Source organism: Papio anubis, chromosome 2, assembly GCF_008728515.1.
Source record: "Papio anubis isolate 15944 chromosome 2, Panubis1.0, whole genome shotgun sequence".
NCBI lineage: Eukaryota > Metazoa > Chordata > Mammalia > Primates > Cercopithecidae > Papio > Papio anubis.
Window position 1 is genome coordinate 34878375 of NC_044977.1, and position 14267 is coordinate 34892641.

Consider the following 14267-nt stretch of genomic DNA (forward strand, 5'->3'; position numbering starts at 1 on the left):
CTTGAAGCATTAATCCACTCCTTAATAAAGGTTATAAAGGTTATAAAAGGCTTATAGAAATTATATCTTATGGTCAAGATGATTAAAATTTTATAGATTGTTTATAAAAGTTTGAAAAATAAATTTAATTGGACTCATGCTGTTTTTGTTTGGGATTATTATTTGGAAAATTAAGTCTCCTGTCTCAAAGAATAACAGTTTTCACCTTGTTTTTGTAATCTTTGAATTATCACTTTGGTTAAGTTAATGACTTATTTTACAATGACCTGCGACCCTATTTTGTGATATCAAGCATTTTAAACCTTTGATATTTGACAAACTGTCTAAAATCAAATTATAAATTATGTCTTTTTCTGACCTAATTATTCCTTTAAGATATTAGGTTCCCTAAAATCCAAAAATGACATATATGATTTATTTGATATAAAAATCCTACAGGAAGTACTGTCAAATATGAAATGATGGTGTTTGGCTTTCTTTAGAGTGTATTCATATAAATATGTTATTGGTATGTGTTTTAAAGTTGTGGGAAACTCATATTTCTGATACGACTTAGTGTATGTTATTAGTAATAATTACAATTGTTATGTTAAGTTATTGTGTGCCACGGAAGTAATAAATTTCCTTGTCAGTTGTGTCTTTGACTGTGGGTGCACTAAAGCTTTTTGTCATCCATGGACAATTGTTTTCTTGTTTTGGTCCTCTTTAGAAGGTGGTTTTATAATCAGCTTTTATAGCTCTAAAAGTTGTTCTTTAATGCAGGGTTCTGATAACTTTGGAGACTGTGACATTAGAATGTAGGAAAACTTTCAGGACTCTCATGGAAAGATGGAATATTCATGAATGTCAAGCAGAACAGGAGTTAACTGCATGGACTAAACTAATAGAAGACTGAAGCCTTATTTATTTTCCAAATCAAGATAAACCAAAATCAAGACCCAAATATAATCACAGACTGACGTAAAGAGAGATGTAAAGACCGAATACTTCAGAAGAGTGAAGTAATCATTTAAAAAAAGCTTGAAACATTGATTATTCTTTGTTTTCTTTTCCAGAATCAAGAAAACTTTGCTTTTGAGTTATTTACAGCTTGTCGCGATTGAGTAAAGTATGCTCCTGTGGACAAATTTGGATTTCTGTCTCTCAACCTGATTTCTCTAGAATGTGGAAACTATTTGTGAATATTCTTAACTTATGGCAATATGGTTATTTGCATAAGTGCAATAAGAATGTTTTATTTTGCAACAGGACACTATTGGAGAAACTGGTGATTTTACTGGAATGGTGTGACTTCCTTTATAGAATCAAACTTGACTTAAATAGAGCCAATAAAAGCCCCTTGGGAACAATGGTCTCATACCTTGTCTACACAGTCCCTGTGTAGGGTTCCTGACCTGTGGTAAGTAAAGAATGTCACTTTCTGATAGGTCCAGGAGACCCAAATTATCTTGGGATCTCAAGAGGAGAGGAATTTACCCAGCTCACAGGCATTTGATGGTACAAAGCCATGGCTGAGCTTGACTTTAAAAAAGTCTTATCTGAGATTCCTTCTATGAAACAAAGTTCCATTAAAAAAGCCTATGTGAAAAATAATCATTCTTGCCGTATTTTATACAAATAGGCCAAGTGTAAAAAAAAGTAAATCAGTCCTACCATGATTTGCTTTAGTAAAAATAGGAACCTGAAGAGAAAAAAATTATGTTTCAAAAAGTATAGTGCACCTGTCATTAGATTTTAGACTTGCCTAACGTTTTTCAATTTTTATTATTTTCTACAGTTGGACTGAATTCTAAAATTTTTCCTGGTGGTAAGTCTCCAAAATGTTGTTTTCAATTTTTTTCTTTATTTTTCTTTTTTCTCCTATTTTTCCTAATTTGAAATAACTGGAAACTAAGCTGTGCTTTTCTTAAAGTCCTGTGAACTAAAGGTAGACAACTTAAACTTCAGAAGAAAATAACAGCAACCTATTTACATACATAAGCCACTTTCACAACTGCCTACTGATATATGGACTTCAGAGTAATATGACCTACATTGATTTTCTAGGATTGTTCTTTTTTGTTGTTGTTTTTTCTCCCTTCCTCCCCCTATTTTCTCTTCATAGGACATGAGACATCACAACCTTCTAAAAACGAGCTTTTCTAATAATGCAGGACCTACTCTTGTAGAAATAAACCATCCTAGCCATGAGAGATCAGATGAAACCTGAGACCAGAGACTCATTTTCTTCTAAAATGATTTCTCAGAATGATTTTAAAAATAAAAGGGGTAAAATGTGAAAGGAAAATAAATCTTGGGACCCCCAAATCACTAAGCTAAAGGGAAAAGTCAAGATCGAACTGCTTAGGGCAAACCTGCCTCCCATTCTTTCCAAAGTCATCCTTCTTCTCACTAAGATAAATGCATATCTGACTGCTTCCTTTGGAAAGGCTAATCAGAAACTCAGAAGAATGCGACCATTTGGTTTTTCTCTTATCTGCCTACGACCTGGAAGCACCCTTCCCGCTTCAAGTTGTCCTGCCTTTCTGGACTAAACCAATGTACATCTTACATGCATTGATTGATGTCTCATGTCTCCATAAAATGTATAAAACAAAGCTGTGCCCCCAACCCCCTTGGGCACATGTTGTCAGGACCAGGACCTTGTGAGGCTGTATGGGCATGTGTCCTTAAATTTGGCAAAATAAACTTTCTGAATTGACTGAGACCTGTCTTAGATATTTGGGGTTCATACCCCCTTGGTACTGTGTAGTGAATGAGTTCTCACAAGATATGGTTGTTTAAAAGTGTATGGCACCTCCTACCTGTCTCTCTTCTTCCTGCTGTGGTCACGTAAAACGTGTCTGCTTCTCTTTTGCCTTCCACCATGATTGTAAGTTTCCTAAGGCCTCTCCAGAAGCCAAGCAGATGCCAGAATCATGCTTCCTGCACAACCTGTGGAACTGTGAGCCAATTAAACTTCTTTTATTTACAAATTACCCAGCCTCAGGTATTGCTTTATAGCAGTGCAAGAATGGACTAATACAAGTGTTATAGATATTGAGTAGGTAAAAATCAATAGGATTTAGCAATTGGACCTAGAGACACAGGAGTTGGGGAGATTTTTTAAAAGAGGTGATTAGAAGAAGAATATTGTCATCATGGAAATTAGAAAGTTAGGTTTATTGGTGAAAAGTTGCTGAATATTCTTCTAGATATTTTGAGTTTGATGTACTAATGAGGAACAGGTGGAGACCTCCATCATACACTTGGAAATTTAGGACTGGAGCTGGGAGACAAGTGGGGCCAGAAATAAAGGTATGCTCCTTCTGCTGTCAACCCACCATGGCCTTTTAGTGGGATCAGTGGAAGCCCTGCAAGTAAGTGCCTGGAGTTAGCAAAATAGTGTGGAAGGACAAACTGATGCCAGAACCTATGAACTGACAGCATTTAAGGGGTGGGAGGGAAAAAAGAAAAAGCAAATGTGAAAGGAGATCAGGAAACTTAGGCAAGCCAAATAAGAGAAAATTCTTTCAAGTGTGAACTTCCTTATATGACATTTATGATTTAAGTCCAGCTTATATCAAGAAATTAAGAAAGAAAATTGGAAAAATAAATAGGGCTTTATGTGTTTTAGGGCTTATGATGATGATTATGATATAGGATGAAAATAAAGTGTGGGCCGGGAGCAGTGGCTCATGCCTGTAATCCGACCACTTCAGGAGGCCGAGGCGGCGGATCACAGGTCAAGAGATCTAAATCATCCTGGCCAACATGGTGAAACCCACCTCTACTAAAAATACGAAAAGTAGCTGGGCGTAGTGGCACAGGCCTGTAGTCCCAGCTACTCAGAGGCTGAGGCAGAAGAATTGAACCTGGGAGGCGGAGGTTGCAGTGAGCTGAGATCATGCCACTGCACTCCAGCCTGGTGACAGAACGAGACTCCATTTCAAAAGAAATAAAGTGTGGACGGCAGGTATTCTAACAATTGTAATTAAAGAAATGCATTAATAAATAAGCTTTCATATTTTCCTAAAAGTTATTTTCTTAATACTTGTCAATATTGTATGCCATAAAGCTTTTTTTCTAAAATAACAAAAATCATGTTTTGAAAGTATATTTTATAATGCCAAGAGGCAAACATGATGTAAGAGACTAAGAGCAGGCTTATCCAGCAAATATAATTTCATCTGTAAAATGGGGATAATAATATTTCTTACCAGCTTGTCTCAGAGAAGTGTTATATGAGTTAACTGAAGGAATGATATAGCATTTTATGAATGTAAAATCTATAGTAATGTATAATATAATTGATATTTAAGTACTTTTTGTGCTTCTGGTCTTATGCTAGTAAAGTTGTTATTACTTTAAATAAGTAATAAATATCTGATTTTTGCTCTATGTTCAGGAAGCAAATTTTCTCATCTTTTTTACACTTAAAAATTTACTATAATTTTTACTTCTGTGAGATGTTTGTATTTATCTTATTTTGGTCAATTCCTGCTCTGGCAAGTACACACAAAATAAAATGTTAGCATCAACAAACAAACATTTTTGTTGGGTGTGTCCTCACTGTCTAAATGTGTTTGGTTTTTTTTGGCCAGAATTATTTGTTTCAAATACTTTCATGAAACATGCATTTACTTCTGGCCCATCTTAATAGCTCAAATATTCCTGTCTACATTTCCTTAGATCACCTTCTATCCAGTGCTTCTTTCTTAAGAGTTCTTCTGTCGGCCAGGGTTTTTTCTGAGGTTTCAGTAGTTGCCTGGTAGGAATGCTTGTGAAAACATTCGTGGATAGCCCAAACATTTTTTAATAACATTTTCTTGGAAAAAAAAATTTTACTGGCAGTCAGGACACATTATTTAAACATATTTCAAAATATTTACGCATCCTTGCAATACTTTGGCGGCATCTTGTATGGTAAGGCTGAATTGATGATTTTCTAGTTACCTCTTTTTGTTTGCTTGTTTTTGGCCATTCATAATAGTTGATCGATGAGTGTTTGATAGAATTTCCACACTGTTAATAAACTCAGTAATAAGGTGGTTATAACAACCAGAGGTTTTTGAACTTTCTTCTCAGAGACTTGAACTGAAACAAATTAGATGAACTTTACTGTAATCCTGTCAGATGCTTGATTTTCAGTTGCTATTTTGCTTCTTTTTTTTAGTATTCACTTTTTCAAAAAATTTTCAGCTTTTATGTTAGATACAGGGGATATATGTGCAGATTTGGTATATGGTAATATTGTGTGATGCTGAGGTTTGGAGTACATATCCTGTCACCTTGGTAGTGAGCATAGTGCCTGATAGGTAGTTTTTTAACCTCCTTGCCCACCCTCTAGTAGCACACAGCTTCTATTGTTCCCATATTATGTCCGACTTTAGGTAGTTTTTTAACCTCCTTGCCCACCCTCTAGTAGCACACAGCTTCTATTGTTCCCATATTATGTCCGACTTATAAGTGAGAACATGTGGTATTTGGTTTTCTATTCCTGCGTTTATTTGCTTAGGATATGGCCTCCAGCTCTATCCATGTTGCTACAGAAGACACGATTTCATACTTTTTTTATGGCTGCATGGTACTTTTTGATGTATATACATCATATTTTCTTTATCCAATCTACCATTGATGGGCACTCAGGTTGATTCCTTGTCTCTGCTATTGGGAATAGCACATCAATGAACAGATGAGTGCATGTGTCTTTTTGGTAGAATGATTTACTTTCTTTTGTGTATATACCTAGTAATAGGATTGTTGGGTCTAAGATAGCTCTGTTTTAAATTCTTTGAAAAATCTCCAGACTGCTTTCCAACCATCTCATACCAGTTGGAATGGCTATTGTTAAAAAGTCAAGAAACAACACATGCTGATGAAACAGAAGAGAAAAGGAAACACATATACACTATTGATGGGAATGTAAGTTAATTTAGCTGTTGTGTCACTTTTTCCTTTTTCTCCTTCTCAGTGGTAATTCAGAAATTAACAGTTGTTGGTATCATTTTGGCATTAGTATTTGGTGATAGATGTAGCTTTAGTGAGACCTGTGGTTCTCTATATAGGGCTTACACCTTATTTAAAGTTATTTTTCATACTCCACGACTATGTCTAAATAAAAAAAAGACAATAGATAAATTGTTGGTGCATGTATGTTGACTAGCCAAATCAAACTTTGTACTTTTTTTGGCCGGGGACGGGGGGCATAGTGCGGGGGAGCAGTGAGCGTTTTATTAGTAGGGCTCAAATTTTAGTATTTTTTCCAGAATAAAGAGATAAATTTAGGTCTGTGATTATATATGGGTCTTGATTTTGGCTTATCTGATCTGCAGAGGAAGAGCAAGAAATATTACCTTAACTTTTGCTTCTGGGGGTGGCAATGCTACATAATTTAAAAATCGTTAGTACATGTATGTTTAAAAACCATATTTTAAGAATTTTAATTTATGAAAGGTGTCTTCTCTCTGAGTTTTTTATCCCATGTTGCTAAGTCTTTCTGCACATCTTTTCTTGCATCTCTCTCTTTGGTATATTTTTCTTTATGTGTTTGTGCTGTATTTTAAAAATGTGACTTTCTCACTCTATAAAACTGTGTATATACATCTGATTATGTGTCATTTCCTGTATTCTTCTTGTATGTGTGCTTTTTCAACTGTGCTCAATCTATTTTTATTTGGGTGTCTCTGTTTATTTTGATCTCTGTCTATGCCTTTATCAGTGAATATTCCTGTGTGTCTTTGTGTCTGTCTCTCTCTCTTCCTGTGTAGATGTATATGTGCTTTGTGTTCTCTATTTCTGTGTCCATTTTGATGTATCCCTCTGCTTATGTGACTTTGTTCTGGCCTCCCTCACCATCTTTCACTATCTCTGTCTCATTATATATAGTCTTTCTCAATTTTTATTTGATTTCAGTTCTCTGTGTATGTCTTCCTTATTTTGTGGTTATAACATTGAAGTTTTGCTGTAGTGTTATAGTTACTAATTAAAATTTAAAGTTTCCTGTTTTATGTATCAAAACACTGTGTTGTACATCATAAACATATACAATTTCTACTTATTAATTAAAAAATAAATAAGAAATAAGTCAGTTCTGAAAAAAATTTGAAAATAAAGTTTCCTGTTTTATTTCATTAGAAAAATGAGTTAAAATCATAAAAGGCAATTCATAGAAAAATTGTAAGTGTGGTCATAAATATTAAAAAACAGACATGATCTTAATAGAAGTTAAATACAGGTGAGTAAAATAACAAAGTTACATTTGTTGACTATTAGATTGATAAAAATATATGTGTGGGAAAATAGTGAATTATACATTATAATGGCATTGAACAACATTTCAAGAGGACAACATGAATCAAAACTTTAAATATACATTAGCTTTGACTCAGCAATTCTTCTTTAGGAATTTTCCCCCAAATAACCAGATAATTGTACAACTGTTTATTTCAGAATTACCTTTGTAGTATAAAATTGAAAGTAAATGTCCACCAACAGAGGATAGGTTAAATGAATGATGGTACATCTATATAATAGAATATTATAATCTATTGTTATAGAAAAGTTCTGTGGTCTATTGATAAAGGAAAAAAATCAGATTACAAAAGGTGTGTACAATGCACATATTGTATATGCCATTTATTCATTCAAATAATATGTATTTTCTACATGTACTATGTGGTAAGTACACTAGAGCCGCTATAGAGATATCCATATTGTTTTATATGGGGTGTAAGATAATGAAAGAACTTCCACCTTCTCTCTGTTATGGAGTTAATAAGCAAGTATTATGAAAAATAATACAGTTGCATCAATTTTGGAAAGTTTTCTGTTCTTAAATTTTAAAGCAGATGTATTTTTTATTTTGAAATATTAAATTAAATTGATCACTTTTCATGGTTTTCCTTTTCTATTCCCCCCTCCCCCACATGTGAGGGATCTGTGATGCTCTGTAAAAATTGATTCCCCATCCTGACCAAGGCAATTTTCTTAGGTGTTCTGGAAATGTTATGCCTTGGTACATATTGTCTTAATGAGTTGTCAAGAAACAATATTTGTTTAAAGCCTTTGGAAAAATAGAAAAAAAATTAAGCCATGTACTTGTCAAAATGTCATTCCCGTATGAAGCTCAGAGAGTCTGAGTAAATACAACGTGAAACAATAAAGGTGAACGCTTTGCTCAGTCGTTGGAAATTGATGCTAATGTCAGTGGAAAACTAAACTTGAAAATGTAATGTTTAGTACAGTGATTCTATAACTTTAATGTGTATAAGACTTACCTAAAGAACTATTTTTAAATGCAGATTCCTGGACCTCACCCCCTGAGGCTCGAATTTGGTAGGCTGGGATGGGCATAGAATCTATATTTTAATAAGCTTCCAAGGTGATTCTAATAGAAGAGGTTTAAGGGCTACGTTTCACGAAATGATGTTAATGGGTAATTATAATAGCTAATCTACTTTAAGAATTTGACAGATTTCCCTTAAAGCACATCTACTGGATACATTTCTAGGAGGATTCTTTAGACAAGCTTATTTAAGAAATCATGGAAATTTTGTAGGGGGATTATGAGTTCATAGGCGGGTCTACATTCCATTTCAAGACCGATTGGTTTTCTGGACCACAATTCTGAGCCAAAATTTTAATGAGCTGCCAGTGTTTACTTCCATCAAATAAAAATTGGCACTCCTTTTCCTCAAACAATGGCATTAATATTTATAGATGTTCTCTCATACTTATAATTTTATAGTATTGGGTAGATAGTGTGAATTCCCAAGAACCTGGCCATAAAAGTGAGGAAAAGAATATGAAAAAGAGAGCGCTGCAAATGTAGAATTCTGATCAATGAAAGCAGCTATGTAGTATAAATCAGAGACTACTTTAGAGCAATTTGACATAATCAGACTATCAAATCTATGAATCTTAAGTGACTAAATGAATTACAATAAATCTGTCAGTTACCAGAGTAGGTATGCTGCAAAAACAACTCTGAACTTTCTTGAAAAACAGGTCATCAGAGGTGCAAGAAATCTATATGTTGCCATAGTATATTGTTATAACCAAAGTATACACTAAACAATTTAACATTTTGTGATCATTTGATTTAAAAACTGCTTATAATTCTGATTTAAATAAAGTTTATGGGAAGAAATCCAAACAGCCTTCCGTATTTGTAGTTGATTTATTGAGGCATGAAAATATCTGCTCAATTCAGATAATCAGAGTGTTTTTTTTGGCTGGAAAATCATTTAGTTATGAATATCTCAAGCTTTTTTTTCAATATATTTGTTTATTTTTGAGACAGGGTCTTGCCCTTTCTGTCACTTGGGTTGGAGTGCAGTGGCACAATCTTGGCTTGTTGGCAGCCTCCACCACCTGGGCTTAAGCAATCCTCCTGCCTCAGTCTCCTATCTGGGACCACAGGCATAAACCACCAAGCCTGGCTAATATTTCAATTGTTTTATAGAGACTGGGTCTTGCCATGTTGCCCAGGCTGGTGAATTCCTGGGGTTTTGAATTCCTGGGGTCAATTGATCCTTTTGCTTCAGTTTCCCAAAGTACTGGGATTACAGGTGTGAGCCACTGCACCTGGCCATGTTTCTCAAACTTTAATGTGCATATAAATCACTTAGGGATCTTGTTAAAATGAAAATTCTGATTGATGGTCCAGAGTGTACAATCTGAGATTCTACATTCCAAACAAGCTATTGGTCCACCCAAGGACCACATGTTGAGCAGCAAGGATTTATTTCTACTCCTTTGCTTAATAGATGAGGGACAGTCCATGCTTCACCTGGTTTTTTAGGGCATCATCATGACTTGGGGAGACTTGAAGTCATTGGAACTGAATGTTATTAATGTCAGTTTCTCAAACTCTTACCACTGAAGTCTCTGGTGAGGCCTTGGTTGCTACCTTTCCTGAGTTGAGGTTTTCAACTTTTTATTTCATTCAGTGTGAGAACTGAAAGATTACTTTTAATAAATGTTATTTTTCTTTTTTCCTTTTTTTTTTTTTTTACCTGAGTTATTCAGACATGGTTTCTGTTGCTTGCAGTCAGCATAATATAACCTATACAGGGTATGTTTTGGGACTTACATGGCAAAGAAATATACTATAGTTGCATCACAAGGGAATAAATTCTTCTTTCCTCAGAACATAGCACATAAATGTATTTCCTTAAAAGCTTACACAAATCCACTGGTGACTCACAAATGCCTTTCTCCAGCATGATCTTCTTCCTCATCTTCCTGGCTCTATCCAACTTCCAATTTGATACTTCTGTTTGAATATCTAATAGTCATCTCAGACTTAACATATCCCAAATCCAAAATTGAACCTTCCAAAGTTGATGTTTCCATAGCAAATGACACTCTTTTTACACAGTTGCTCAAGTAAAAACCTAAGAATCATGCTTGATTTCTACTTTCCCCTCCCTAAGTTCAATCCATTAGCAAGTTCTATCAGTTCTGCTGTAAACATCTAGCAAAAATCAACCACTTGCCATCTCAACTGCTTGTCCTAGTCTAAACTATATTCATGTCTACCTTACACAACTACAAAAGCCTTCTAGTTCTGCTTTTCGCTCCCACTCTAGCTTTTCCACATGGCAGCCTAAGAAATTCTTTTAAAATGTAAACAAGATCATATTACTTTTATGCTCAAAGCTGTTGAGTAGCTTCTTACCCCACTGAAAATACAATCCAAACTCCCTACCATGGTTTGCAGAGCTTATGTAATCATTGCTTTACTAAACCTCTTTACTTCTTGTAAAGAAATATACCATCTTATGCTGCTCTCCCCCTGGCACTCCCTGCTCCAGCTATGCTGGCCTCCCTCTTCAACTGGAATGAAAGTCCTAAGGGCAGAGATTTTTGTCTGTTACTTACTGTTGTATTCCTCCTACCTAGAATAATGCCTGTCACAAAATAGAGGTCGATTAATAGTTCTTAAATGATTGAATGAAGAATGTGCAATCAATTAGGCAACAGTAAATAGACAGACCCAGTCACTGGGACTCTGGCAGGAAGTGGGGATTGGTCACAGGAGACGAGACCTAGGTTTTTACTACTAACTGTTTATACTACTAACCATTTATATCACAGATCACCCATATGTGATATTACCTTTAATTTTGAAGTTCAAGGCTTGTTCCAATAAACTTAGAGCAAGGCTAGCAGTAAGGTAGATTGGGTAAAATGGCCGTCATCTAAGCTTCTCATTTTTCCCAACCAGAAGAATATAGCATGTAAATGGCCTTCAAATGACCCTAGCTGGGAGTAGTAGAGAGATGCTAAGGTAGGCAGCAAAGCAGGTGATATGTTGCTGTTACTGTAGAGAGTTGCTATGGATAGTTTCTGTAGCTTTAGGAAGAAAATAAAGTAGATATCTTGCAATATATCGATTAACCAAATAAATTGATTGCTATTCATTCTTAAGCCTGCTCTCCCAGAAAGAAAATGGCACAGAATATTCACAAAAGCTTCGTATAAGATAATTGTGGCTTGGAAATCTTATGACTAAAAATAATGATATGACTGTGCTCACAAGGACAAAGGAATAAACAATAAGTAGAGATTTAAAAGATCACTCAACACACCTGTGCCACAGAAAGAAGGTATTCCACTTCCTATGGAACAGTGTCTATGATTATTCCTATTCTAAAGCCATTCAAGTGTCTGCTAGTTCTTTAGCCCTCATTTTCTTACAGATATATGTTACTTAGTTCTTGCTTTTTCCCAATCTTATCCAAACACCAGCACCAACAACCTTTCTCCTATAGGTTAAATTCTGCAACTCCCTGAACCAGTGGAAACCAAACTTGTCAGTACTTTAATTGTTCAAATTTGTAAGTGAATAGAGTCTGGAAATGGTCTGTGGCCTCCACGCTGGATTTTAGTGTCCTGGGCAAAGCCCTTTGCCACCTGCTTCTGCAGTAAGGGGCAATCTGCCCAGCAATATTCAACGTATGTAACTAGTCCACGTGCATGGTTTCTGCTTCCTGTCTGGTGTGCAATCTAACTTCCTGCTCTGACCATACCCTTGATTTAACCTCCTCATCATTGACGTAATACTCTAATCCTCTTTCTTTTTTTCTGTAAATCTGCTTTCTCTGGGGACTGAACTTTCTTTTGGGCCACTTTCAAACTGGACTAACTTAATTGCAGACAAAAGTGTGCCCAGTAAGAAGTTTAGCTACTATCCAGAGACTCTTCCTATAGTGCTCTGCTTTCTTAGGTAGAATCCCCTGAATATCAGCATAAGTCTGGACTATTTATACTCCTCTTTGAAGACCAGACCGACTGCCAAGTTAATTTCCTTAGCCCCAATTTTGCTGGTTCTGGCTGACTCTTCCATTCCTTTTCTACTATTGACAGCATAACATGTCCGAGTACAGGGTCCACACGTGTTGGGACACATTCCTGGAGGTCCGAGAGCAGGAAATAATGAGGATAGTTGTGAATTCCACTGTGTCATGGGGTTTAACTTGTTACACAATCCTGTGTCCTGGGAAGAAGGCAGAACATTGATGGAAGTAAAAGTTACATATGGCTCTGTTGAGGACTCATGAGTCCACGATATTTGCTGTTGGTTTCCTACAACTAGGACAGTCACAATAGAGTTGGATCTCCATTCTCAAATGTGTAGAATAGTAATGCTGATTTATGGAAGGGCTATAAATTCTGTAGTTGAAATAAAACCATTTTTTGTCTCTTGGAGTTAAAAACTCTGGTATTCATAGACGGATGATTACTATTAATATCCAGTTTAGGATTAATAAAAAACTTTGAATCTAGTAAATTCTTTATGTCCTCTATTTAAGACTTTTCTCTCTTGGAGATGGTAGGAATGGAATCCTCTTGCAGTGAACCCAGCCTGACTAATTTACTGTCAACATTAGCAAACATGAACTGATAGAGAGGGCAAGGATAAGGATAAGGCTAGGCCATTTTTAATTTTTAATTTTAATTTTTTGTAGAAACAGACTGCAGATTGAATTCCCACATAGGCAATTCCAGAATTCTTATGAGACATGCATTAGGACATCAGCAACAGGTAAGTTTAATAACACCAATGAAAATAATTGGTTAAGACATTACAGTATTCCTCAGGGGAGTTGTTTGGTTCTAGGGAATGCGCTTCTCCAATTTTGATAGAACGAGTACAATGTTCTTCATAGAGGAAATGATATTTTAATACTGGATTTCAAGAAATCACTGTCATCAGGAAGTATCTATCACTGCTCTTGAAAGAATTAAGAGCAGATTTGAAGGTTATGTGTACTCTTTGGAATAAGAACAAGTGGGAGATGAGGAAAAGGAATCATAGATTAGTATATAATAGATTTTTTTCCACAAGAGTTCCCACAGTTCTGATCAGGTGACTATGACCAACACTTTACAGAAGTGTTAGTTACAAAACAGAAAAGATGGAAATATGTAATCTGGTTACTGACCAGAAGAGTATCTATCCCTAGAATATTGTATTTATATAGATTGGATAATAACATTTTATGGTATTTAGGTCAAAAGGTACACTGTACTATGACTAAGATTTTCTCCCTGCATTATCAGAAAGTAGACATGAGCACAAAAAGAATGATACGCTATCAAGCTACATGACCTTCGATAGTCAAAAAATGTTTTAAGAAGTGTGTTCTTCCATTCATGTATTTATTCAGTCAACAAGTAGAGTACCTAATACTAGAAATTGTGTAAGGCACTATACACAGAGGAAAACAAAATGGTTCCTGACAGTTTACTGATTATAATCTAGTGGTGCATAGAACACACAATAAAATAATAATTATAATAATTAAAACTGTGACTAGTGCTATAAGGGTCAAGACAATAGAGTCTATTTGAAAAGCAATGTGATACTCTTAACTTGATTTTATGAGTAGAGGGAGCCAATGAAAACTTCTTTGAAGAAAAATAGTTATTTAAGCAAGGACCTGAGGGATACTATGTTAACAGGACAAAGAGAAAGCAGCATAAGGAATACAGGCAGAAAGAGCAGCCTAGGTGAAAGCTCTGAGGTGGAGAGAGAAGTTAGCATGTTTGGGGAACTGAAGGTTCATATAGTTAGGACAGAGTGTTAGGGTGATAATGGCTCTAAATACAGTTGCAGAGGTAGGCAGGGACCCTATCTTTGCAGAGCCTTGTGGTTGTGGTAAGAAGTTTATGTTTTAAGCATAATCAAAAGCTAAAAATGAAAGTCTGATATGTGCATGAGGAATCATATAGACATTATCTTTCTACCACAGGTGGTGCCAAAAATAAAAAGCAGA

The 14267-nt window shown here is 35.4% G+C and overlaps 1 long non-coding RNA gene across 4 annotated transcripts in view; it reads left to right on the top strand.

Moving 5' to 3' along the window:
* The window catches only part of LOC110742522, a 114036-nt gene that overhangs the window by 37275 nt on the left and 62494 nt on the right, over positions 1 to 14267 (top strand). For all 4 annotated transcript variants that reach the window (XR_002520282.2, XR_002520283.2, XR_002520284.2 and 1 more), the window contains one exon: positions 12957 to 13033. This is a non-coding gene — a long non-coding RNA (uncharacterized LOC110742522). The remainder of the gene's footprint in view (positions 1 to 12956; positions 13034 to 14267) is intronic.